Genomic DNA, 10294 nt, shown 5'->3' with positions numbered 1-10294 from the left:
AAAAGGAGGCCGCAATAATGAAGGCACATGTGAAAAAATGGGAGTCAACTATAAAAACCAATGTGTCTTTCTTTCTACATCTATGTCATAGCGGCTAATTTATATTTTGCATTTTTTTATTGGTGTTATGAAAGGATACAATTCAATGCCTCTTTTCTTATACAATTACCAGACTTTTCCTTTTCCCCCTTTTTACTGTTATTATGAAGGAAGGACCACACTTCTCTTCTGTGTCCACCATTCCAGGCAGTGCTCCTTCACCTTGGCTGCACATTAGAATAACCAGAGGAGCTTTAAAAACTTCCCTATGCCAGAATGCACCCCAGGCCACTAAGTACCATCGGAGTTTGCAGTGATGGAATCCAAGCACCAACATTTTTTAAGGTCCCCTGGTGATTCCAACATGCAGCCAAGGCGGACAACTCCAAAAGTAAACAGACTAAAGTGCATCTAATCAGCGCCTGCTTTTCCTGGGTAATCTCATCTATCTCCACGTGGGGACACCACACCTCCTATTCTGACCAGACTTGTTCTTCCTGCTCAACCCTGTCCCATTTGTACTCAAGTTCTGCCTGGCGCCGCTTCCAGAACTCCAGAAGTATGGTGACTAACACAGAGAGAGAACAGCAGAATGTGGATCTTCAGTGAGGACTGATGCTTCAGAAATCTGTACTTAATATTTATTACACTTAACACTTTGGTAAATGATTAATAAAATCACATTTTATTTATAGGCGATACTAAAGAGAAACATGAGTTAATGCCTTTCTTTTAAGAAAAAGGAAAATGTAGATAATTTATTGAACTTGTGAAAACAGAATATCTAGCTCTCTAGCTCAGGGGAAAGGTATTAATGTGATGGTCAGAGGCAGGTGACTGTGTCTGATGCCAAAGTACCTGCTACAAGCACATTATGCCCACTAAAAACACAAATATCGGGGGGAAGGGTGGGTATAGCTCAGTGGTAGAGCACGTGCTTAGCATGTACAAGGTCCTGGGTTCAAACCCCAGTACCTCCATTACAAAAGAAAGTTAAAAAAAAGCACAAGTAACTGTCATAATTTAAAAGCAGTGCATGGTCCACCCTCCAAGTCTTCTCCTCACATCACTCTGTCTCTTCTGTCCGAAGGACCTGAGGGTAGGGAAGGGGATGAGAATGCTTTAGTAGCCCCTGCATTTCTATTCCACAACCCCAGTCACACAGAATTTAAATAATATTCTTAAATATGGGAAACTGCCATTTTCCTCAATCTTCTGTAAAGTAATTTTTAGAAATCGTCATTCTGTTTTAAGACTCAACACTTCAAATAGTAGACAAAAACAACATGAAATGTTAATTGAAAATGTGGCTTCAGGGTAAATCACCTAAGCCCTTCTTCCAACCAGACTGTTACCCCTAGGCCCCAACTACAGAGAAATTTCAGAATAACCACTGTTCCCTCCACCATTATACCTGAGTCTCTACCATGCCCTGAGAATAAAGAGAAAAGAGACACAGTCCCTGCTTCCGGGAGCTCCTAGGTGCACAGAAGTCATCATGAAATGAAGGCTGAGGAGGCGTGTTAAGAGGTCTTGGATAACAGTCAGCAGAGGGTGCTAGGGGCAGAGAGCCAGAACTGTAGCCAAGGCTTTCCCAGAGGAGGGAACCACTGTGGTGAGTTCTGAGATGCCCTAGAAGTTATCAGGTGAAAGTATAATATTAAGGCAATTTCTCCCTGGAGAGCTGCACATGCAATGGTGGGAGGCCAAAGAGAGCCAGGTCCCTTCCAGGAACTCCAAATAGTCTAGAAGTGAGCACAGGGTGTGGGAAGCAGGTGAGGCAACCAGGTGGAGAGGTCACAGGTGCACATCACAAAGGACTCTGTGTGCCTCCAAAGTAGAGGAGACATGCAAAGTGATCAAGAAAGAGACAAGATAGAGGCAGGGAGACCTATTGGCAGGTTCATGTGAAGGCCTGCTGAGGCCCCGCCAGGAGGAGAGAGAAGAAAACATTTAAGCAGGTGGATGGATTGGCCACAGGTGTGATGGAAGGGAAGGAAGTGGTCAAAGATGCCGGGCAGCTTTCTTGCTTTGGCAGTGTCTTAAATTATAGTACCATTCCCTGAAATAAGAAGGGCAGGAAGAGGGGCAAGCCATGAGAGGAGACAACTGATTCAGTTCTGGGTGGGTGCCTGTGGGCTCCAGGAGAGATGTCCAGTAGGCAAATCAAAGTCTAGAAATCAGGAGAAAGTTCTAGGCTGAGCCAAGTAGTTTTCCTGTTTCAAGAGGATAATGGGTGTGAGTGGACAAGCTCAAGAGAAGAGGTGTGGAGGGGTAGCTCTCACCCTCCTGCACATGGGAAGCATCTGGGAGCCTTTAAAAAATAGTGTGCTCCAGCCTGGAGTGGGGACTTTGTACTGTTTATTGTTTTTTAAATACGTCTTTCCTTTTTTGGGAGGTAGTTAGTTTTATTTATTTTAATGGAGGTACTGGGAATTGAACCCAGGACCTCTTGCATTCTAAGCATGGGCTCTACCACTGAGCTGTACCCTCCCCACCTTTTTTGTTTTTAGACATTAGCTCTACTGAGCAGTCAGGGTTGAGACTCAACCTGTAGAGAGCAGAGAACCTTGGGGTAGAGATCAAGGAGAAGATGCCCAGATCACTGCAGACCCCACCAGGGGCAGCCAGAGACACAGGGAGCCTCGGAAGTGCTGTGAGGAACATGAACTCAACACTTCCCAATGGCGAAGACGACAAACATGTTTCAAGCACCCACTTCCCAGCAGTGTTTGTTCCGACTTTACTAGATTTCCAGTAATACTGAGTGAGAATAGAAATAATCTGGACACAGGGATCAAATTCAAATGCCGGCTCTGACCATTCTTAACTGCGTGATTACTGATTAAAAAGCTACCCATCTGCCACGTGTAAAATGGGGGACCTAGAACGGTGCTTGTGGGCTGCTGTGAGAGTAATGAAATGACATCTATAAATGCCCTCCTGACTCTCAGAGGTAATTGCTACTATTGTCCCTATTTGGGACACCAAGAAACAGAGGCACACAAAGCTTCAAACACTTGCCCAACATGAGGGTTGGGGTCAGGAATCAAGCCAATGACTTCTTGGATCCAGAGCCCAGGATCTTCTTATGAACAACACATCACTGCCCAGGCTCCCTGCTCCAAAACCCGCCTCCCTTTGGCTCAGTTCCATGGCACCTGCACTGCACAGATGTCGTCACTGCCTGTCTGCCTGCCTGGTGTCTGATCCTGGCACTCCTCCCTCCATCCCACACAGCACTTCCTTGGGCACACCAATCCTCACAAGGCCATTGCTGTGGCTACTCGGATGTTTACATGGAAACGCAGGTGGCAGCCCAGCTTTTTGCTATAGATGCTGCTGTCAGTGGAGGCAAAGAGCTCACAGTTTGTGGGGGAGGCCAATTCTGGTCTCCTCTTTGGCTGGAGAGCTGGATGGAATCTAGTTTCCCTCTGCAACTTAGACATCCAGCATGAGAGATATGTAAGGCCATCTGGGCTCTCAACATAGAAATGATGCCCCCACAGTTGTACTTAACATTGTAATCTCCTGGCTCCACCAGAGAGCAGAGGCCATGGCCTGTTGTCCACCAAGTTTTGTTTCCTTGCATGACAGCTACAATGGGGTGAGTTAACACTGGACCAGAAAATTTACAAAGCCCTCGTGTACTATTTCTTGACACCTGCTGGTCACCCAAATATCCCAGATCCTCCAAGTAAACAACTAGTAAGAGGAACTGAGCTGGCTCATCTCTCAGACCCCTGATGGCAGGACTGATTTGGCCTATCCTGCTCTTGGGATGATCTGTTCTCCTTCTATGTGCTCTATCCCGATTGAAAGAGACTGTTCTTTGTTAATGGGCTAGGGAGTATTTGTGGCTTTCTGACCAGAACCTTCAAAAGTAGAGCTCTTAGTTTGAATGGAAGCATGGCACCCACATCTCATGAGATCAGCTACCCAACAGCCTCATCTAGCCAAGACTGTGGCCAAAACCAGGGGTCCATGCTGTTGAGTGTTGGGTCTGGAGAGCAATGCCTCCACCACTGAGAAGCTGCCCCGCCACTTGTGCCCTTGTCCCCATCCAGGGGGAGGTGACACATCCATGGGATGAAAGCCTTGAGGGCACTAGGTGACTGTGGACCAAGCTGTGACTGGCTGGTACTTCTCCCAATGTGACCCATGTTAGCCTCACAAGCAGAAAATCCCCAAAGAGACCCCTGCTTGAGTGAATGGGTCACGTAACAGCCAACTGTCCTCGGGCCACATAAGAAGCAACACAGTATACACAGTGAGCCACCAACTCACTGAATTCCCCAAGGCTCACAGCTCCCTAATTTGACACCAGGTACCCCCAGCAAAAAGAAGACCCTTATTTTGTAATTGAGTTGAGAATTCTACTGCCAATGCTGCCTTCACCTTCTACTTATGAAATTCTTTCCACTCTGTCCCCTGCTCTGCAATTGTGCAATCAGTCCAGGGCTCCTTCATGAGACAGGAGGGAAGGGGGCTGGGCAGTGCCATTAAAAGAATGGCACAGCCATTAGCACCAAGACGGTGGAAAAGTCAACTCCCAGTAGATTTTGAGCTTCAACACACACTCACCGAAATACAGCAGGATGCTAAATGGCACTCCCACAGGTGCCAGGACAGGTTCAAGGCTGACCATAAAAGTTCAAAGGGTCAGTGGTGGCCCAATTTCTGGGAATCCCAACACCTTCCCCAAAACGGTTGGAATATTCCTCCCACTTATTAGCATATGAAGATACTGAGTAAATAATAACTAACCCCACACCTCGTGGCTGCTCTCTCTGCTGAGGGAGACAGCCCACACTCTGTCTGTGGAGTGTGTATCTACTTTTACTTTAAACTGGAGCACCCAACTCCCACGCCTCATGGCTTTTCTCTTGCCTTCTGAAACAGCCCAGTCTGTCTATGGAGTATATATCTCTCTGAATAAATCTACTTTTACTGAACTGTGTCTCTCTCTTGAATTCATTCCTGTGCAAACCATGGACCCACACTTGGCAAGGTGCATCCCAGGGATCCAAATAAGACCTGGGATACGGCCATCCTTTCCCCCCCATTTTCCTGTATCATACATTCCTTCCCAAAGGATCTCACATTGTGCACTCCAAAATAGACAGCACTCATGTGTCCTGACCTGGATCTGCTTCTGCATGTATCATTCTCATGTCCACTAGAATGTCACCTTCATGAGGACAGGGATTTTGTTCTGTTCACAATGGAAGCACAGGCACATCACAGGTGCTGGAGAAGTATTAACTGTTTGAATGAGCTGTGGGAAGTCCTGGGAATTCCACCTGCTACTCCTAGCCTCTTGGGTCCCAGCTGACTCCAGTTGCTCCCAGCTACTCATGGCTGACCTCTTGCCACCACTCTCAACTCTGCCACCACCTGAGCCGGGATGAGCTTAGATGAGCACACACCCCAGAGAGCATGGCGTCTGGTTCATGAGGTTGCAACACACTCACCCCTTGACTGCTAGGGGTTACTTAGGATGGACAAACTGAAGGAAGCACCATGTGCATCGCCCTACCCCACAAATCACTTGAAGCACCAGGACTGCACACAGGGGAAATGCTGGCCATTTCCAACCTAAGGAGAGGGACTATGGGTGAGAAGAAGGTCTCTGTCAACTAACAGTCTCTTTACAAGCCCAGTCTTAGAAAAGCTCTTTAAAGACACTTTTGGTATCTTCATTGTGTTTCTGTAATCCCTCTAGATTTTGTCATTTTCATCTACACATCAGAAATACAGATGCTCTTGAAATCTCTATTGATTTTCAATGAAGAAAATCCTCAATTTCCTTCTCTGCTAAGAAAATTACTGCACTTTATATTAAAAAAAAAGCAGCTTCCTTTCATGAGTTTCTATCTTCAAACACCTAATTTCACAAGAATCAGTGAAGCAGGACATGAAAATCATGCTGTGCTTTACCACCTACTGGTGGGCAGGAATGAAATGTATGAGTACTGATCTCATGAAACGGGAAGGCTGGGGCTGTCTTATTCCTGCTACAGATGGAAGGGTCCATATCTGTAAGGGTGAGGAAGGACCAAGGATGAGAAACCAAAATTTTCTAACCCATTTCCCTTTTTCAGAGTCCCAGACAATACAGGGTGATTGTATCAACAAAAACAAGAACATCTGCACCCTTCCAAAAGCATGCTACGAATTTACTACTACACACGGCACTCTGTCACTGACCTAAAGGCTGATGACAGCCAAGAAATTTGCAGGGATCTTATTCTGTGCTCATCCCTTTTTGTCTTTGGAACCTCAGGAAATTTGCCTCCTCTCCATGAATGTCATTTTCCTCATCCTTCAAATGGGAGTGTAACAGTCATTCATTTGCTCAGTGTCTATTCGACAACAGGAGACGGCTTATGAAAACAACAACAAAAAAAAGCAAAACAGCTATTCTGATCTGTGCTGTCTTCCTCCTCCTCCCTGAACATGAACTTAAAGGGTAAAATTGTATCTTTCACTAAATCCCGAATGTAAGGAGCACTTCTGATAAGGAAGTCAGAGGACTGCCGTGTAACCGAGAAATGACCTGGTGCAAAAGAATGAGTTGCCAGCAAATCCTCAAAACCCATAAGGGTGCAAACCCTGGGAGTTACAGGCATGGGTGGGAGTTCCTTAGTTCCCCATTTCACAAAGCCGAGAACTTTGCAGGGTCCATGAAAGACAAAGATAGCCCAGTACAACCACACCATGTTTTGGAGTACACCAGGGCCACATCACTACTGAACTGCACTTCTTTGTGTCCCAGAGCAAGAGCCCTGGGCGGGGGTGACTGTGTTTGAGGATGAACAAGAAATTCCTCTTCTGTCTCTTTTGCTCTCTCTCTTCCTGCAATAAAACAACTGGTAGGACTCTGGTGGGGAGCACTGCACCCACATTCTCTGGCAAATCACACACCAGGCAGCTCTAGCTCATCTGAGAGAGGACTCTTCAATGAACATATATACACCAAAGTCAGGCAGAAGGCTGCCTGTGACCTTGGGAATCCAAACCAGCTTGCCCTGTTAATCAGGATGTTAGACATCTAAAGAAAGTGTGCACCAGGTGAAGACGATGCCTTAGACAGCATTGGTGGTTATGTTCAGCAGTGTCTAAGGGCAAGTCATGCTCTGGCAGATGGGAACTTTTTGGTTTCTTTAAGAGTTTGATACTGAAGGGCTGTGATATTTAATTGGGCCTTGAATCTCCAGACCTCTTTACTCACAAAGGCAGACAAGTTAGGTAAGCCAGCTCAGTCTTCATTCCAACTTCCTAACCAAAATTCTATGAGTTTGAAAATATATTTCTCAGACTCTTCTGCAGCAAGGGTTCCAGATGTGGCTTTAAAAATGCCCATCAGAGATTGAGATTTGAAAATATCAACTACTATATATAAAAAAAGCTAAAAAAACTAAATTTCTTCTGTATAGCACAAGGAACTATATTTAATATCTTGTAATAACTTTAATGAAAAAGAATATGGAAAGGAATTCATACATATATATGTGTATATGAATGACTGGAACATTGTGCTGTATATTAGAAATTGACACATTGTAACTGACTATACTTCAATTAAAAAAATATATATATATAATGCCCATCAGCAGCATCTGAGTGTCACTAAAAGCAGAAACCCAGATGAATGGAGGCAGAGGTGGTTGGAGGAGCTACGTTATTTTGCTGGGGCGGTTGTAGCCGTCATGGCAGAGATCTAGAAGTAATGCTCACAACAGCCACTTACTGATCTGCAAGTGAGTTAGGGTAACAGATTCCTGAAATCCTCCCCGCCCCTCCTGATGAGTAAGGTGTCTGGCATTTCTCTGAAAATCACTAGGCACAGCCTGGAACTCAAAGTTAAAAATTAAAAACTGCAGTCAGGCAGCAAAGGGACTGGAAGGACACGTTTGACAAAAGTAGGTCAGAAACAACAAGGAATGGGGAGGGGATAGAATGTGTGCTCAGGACCCTGACTTCAGTGGTGGATTGTCTGTGTTGAGGACTCTGAGTCAGTATGAGTAGATGGATTTGTGTGGACTAAAATGGTGGCCATTGTTCAGATAAGTGTGTGATTTGGACGATATTTATAAGAGGAGGGTTATTTTCCCCCCTTCAACATTGATCATTTCTAGGGAGCAGAAAAATACTCTGCCACACAACATCTAATTGCAAAAGAGATGCTACGGGCTGATGGTGATATGAAAAATTTCAGCTCTGCAGTTCCAAGATTTCTTTAATGAGGTTCACAGCAGTAGGTACTTAAAATAAAGACATCATCATATGTACAGATCCTTAAATATACACATATAGTGCTATAAGTGGGCCTGAAATGTGTTCTGCATTCTAAAATCCAATGAAATAAAATCAGTAGCTCAATATGCCTGTCGGCTCTATAAACATGATATAGCTAATGATCACAGAAAGCAAGATCAGCTAGCAAATTTGAGATTTGTCTTTTCTAGGGTCAAAGATAATATTTTTTGCTTTACTTAAAAAGCATTTTTTTAATTAGGGCTCTCAGCATCCATTGGTTTACGGGGTTTAGTAGATGTGTTCAGATATTCTAGACAGTGAATCAGAGCAAAGGCTGAGGTTTAGACAGTAGTTAAATGTCACACCCGTGTGATCAGCATCCACATATTGCTATACTGAAAATCCTTAAAAGTGAGAACTTCATTAAAGCAACAAAAAGAGACGGAAAAAAATAGCCACAGACTAGTGGAAGTTTTTTATTGTGTAAAAATGACAAAGGGCTATTCATGAGCATATTTTAAAAACTCTACACTTTAATAAGAAAAACAATAAACTGACAACAGATTGCACACTGCTCCCTGTAGGAGAAGCCATGCAGAAGGACTCTTATATGAATGGGGCTGGAGCTGTAGAATTAGTTAGTCTTGCAAGTAATTCAGTTAAAAACAAATGCACATGGGATACACTTCTAGAATATCTGAGTAAAAATCTTGGAAAACTTACTCCTCTATGAAGCAATGACAATGGCAAAATTTGTCAAAATTAACCTCTGCAGAACTCTGGAAATTAAACAGAGGCTTCCAGCAGTCCAGGGAGTGTTTATTTGAGGGAAAAAAACCAGCTAAATCTCCATAAAGATAGTGAGTTTTGTGGCATTGTAACTTGATCTACCCCCATCCCCGTATCCTCACCTAAATGGTGGCTTTTAAAAGCAACAGTCTCACAATCAAGGTAGGGGCAGAAGTGATTTGAAGTTACCCAAAAAATCCGTCCCCAGAGAGCTGTCACTATTTGACCTATCTCAAACTCATGCTGTGCAAACAGCCTGTCCCCAGAGTGTGTGTGGAAAACAATCAGCAGTGAGTATTTAACATAACAACTGCCTGAGGCAGTGGTACAGGTAGAGGCTAACTAGATGTTGACTAGGAAACTTAGAAGGCAAAATTGAGTAATGAGACATTCTGGGGGTGGAGGTCCTGTTAAAAATCTCCAAAAAAATTCTGAGAATTGTAGAAGGCCGTACATATGTGTGGCACATGGCAAGGAAAGATCTGAGAAAATCTTAAACCTTCAACTCTGGCTGAAATTGAGGTTCTGCATAAGCAAGAACTAAAGGCTTTGGAAGAACTGCAGACTGCCTGCTGGTGCTGAGGGCATCCCTCAGCACGCAGACACACAGCCACCTGGCAACAGCTCAAACTATTGGCTCCAGGCATTGAAAGAAATCACTGTCCAATCATTATTACAGTGATGACAACTAGGCTTTCTGCACACACACTGATCTCATGGCCATGCATGATAAAGAATACAGATTTTACAGAATTTGTTCAGAAAAGTAACTAAATAAATAGCTGCAGCAGTAATGACAATGGAAGCAACGATAAACCCTGGAGATGAGGAAAATCTGGCTTTCAGATCTGCCACATTGTAATATTTTAAATGTCCAGTTTTCAACAGAAAATTACAAGATGTACAAAGAAACAGAAAAATTTGGCCATAACACAGGGGAAAAAGTAGTCAATAGAAACTCCCTGAGGAAACCCAGACACTGGACTTACTAGACAAAGACATAAATAAGCAATTACACATATATTCAAAGAGCTAACAGAAACCATGCCTAAAGAATTAAATTATGTGAACATCTCATTGTACAGAGAATATCAATAGGTAAAATTTATATTAAAAACCAACTAGAAATTCTAGAGATACAAATATAATGACTAAAATGAAAAATTCAATAAGAGATTTCTTTGTAGATATGAACTTGTTGAAG

General features: G+C 43.8%; 1 non-coding gene across 1 annotated transcript; it reads right to left on the bottom strand.

Annotated features, from left to right (window-relative positions):
• Positions 1–2460: 2460 nt before the first annotated feature.
• Positions 2461–2533, bottom strand: TRNAS-AGA (transfer RNA serine (anticodon AGA)). Its single transcript has one exon. It is a non-coding gene; the product is annotated as a tRNA-Ser (tRNA).
• Between the last annotated feature and the right edge of the window lie 7761 nt (positions 2534–10294).

Source organism: Camelus dromedarius, chromosome 6 (assembly GCF_036321535.1).
Source record: "Camelus dromedarius isolate mCamDro1 chromosome 6, mCamDro1.pat, whole genome shotgun sequence".
Taxonomy (NCBI): domain Eukaryota; kingdom Metazoa; phylum Chordata; class Mammalia; order Artiodactyla; family Camelidae; genus Camelus; species Camelus dromedarius.
Note: the sequence above shows the minus strand (reverse complement) of the source record. Positions and strands in the feature narration are given on the sequence as shown.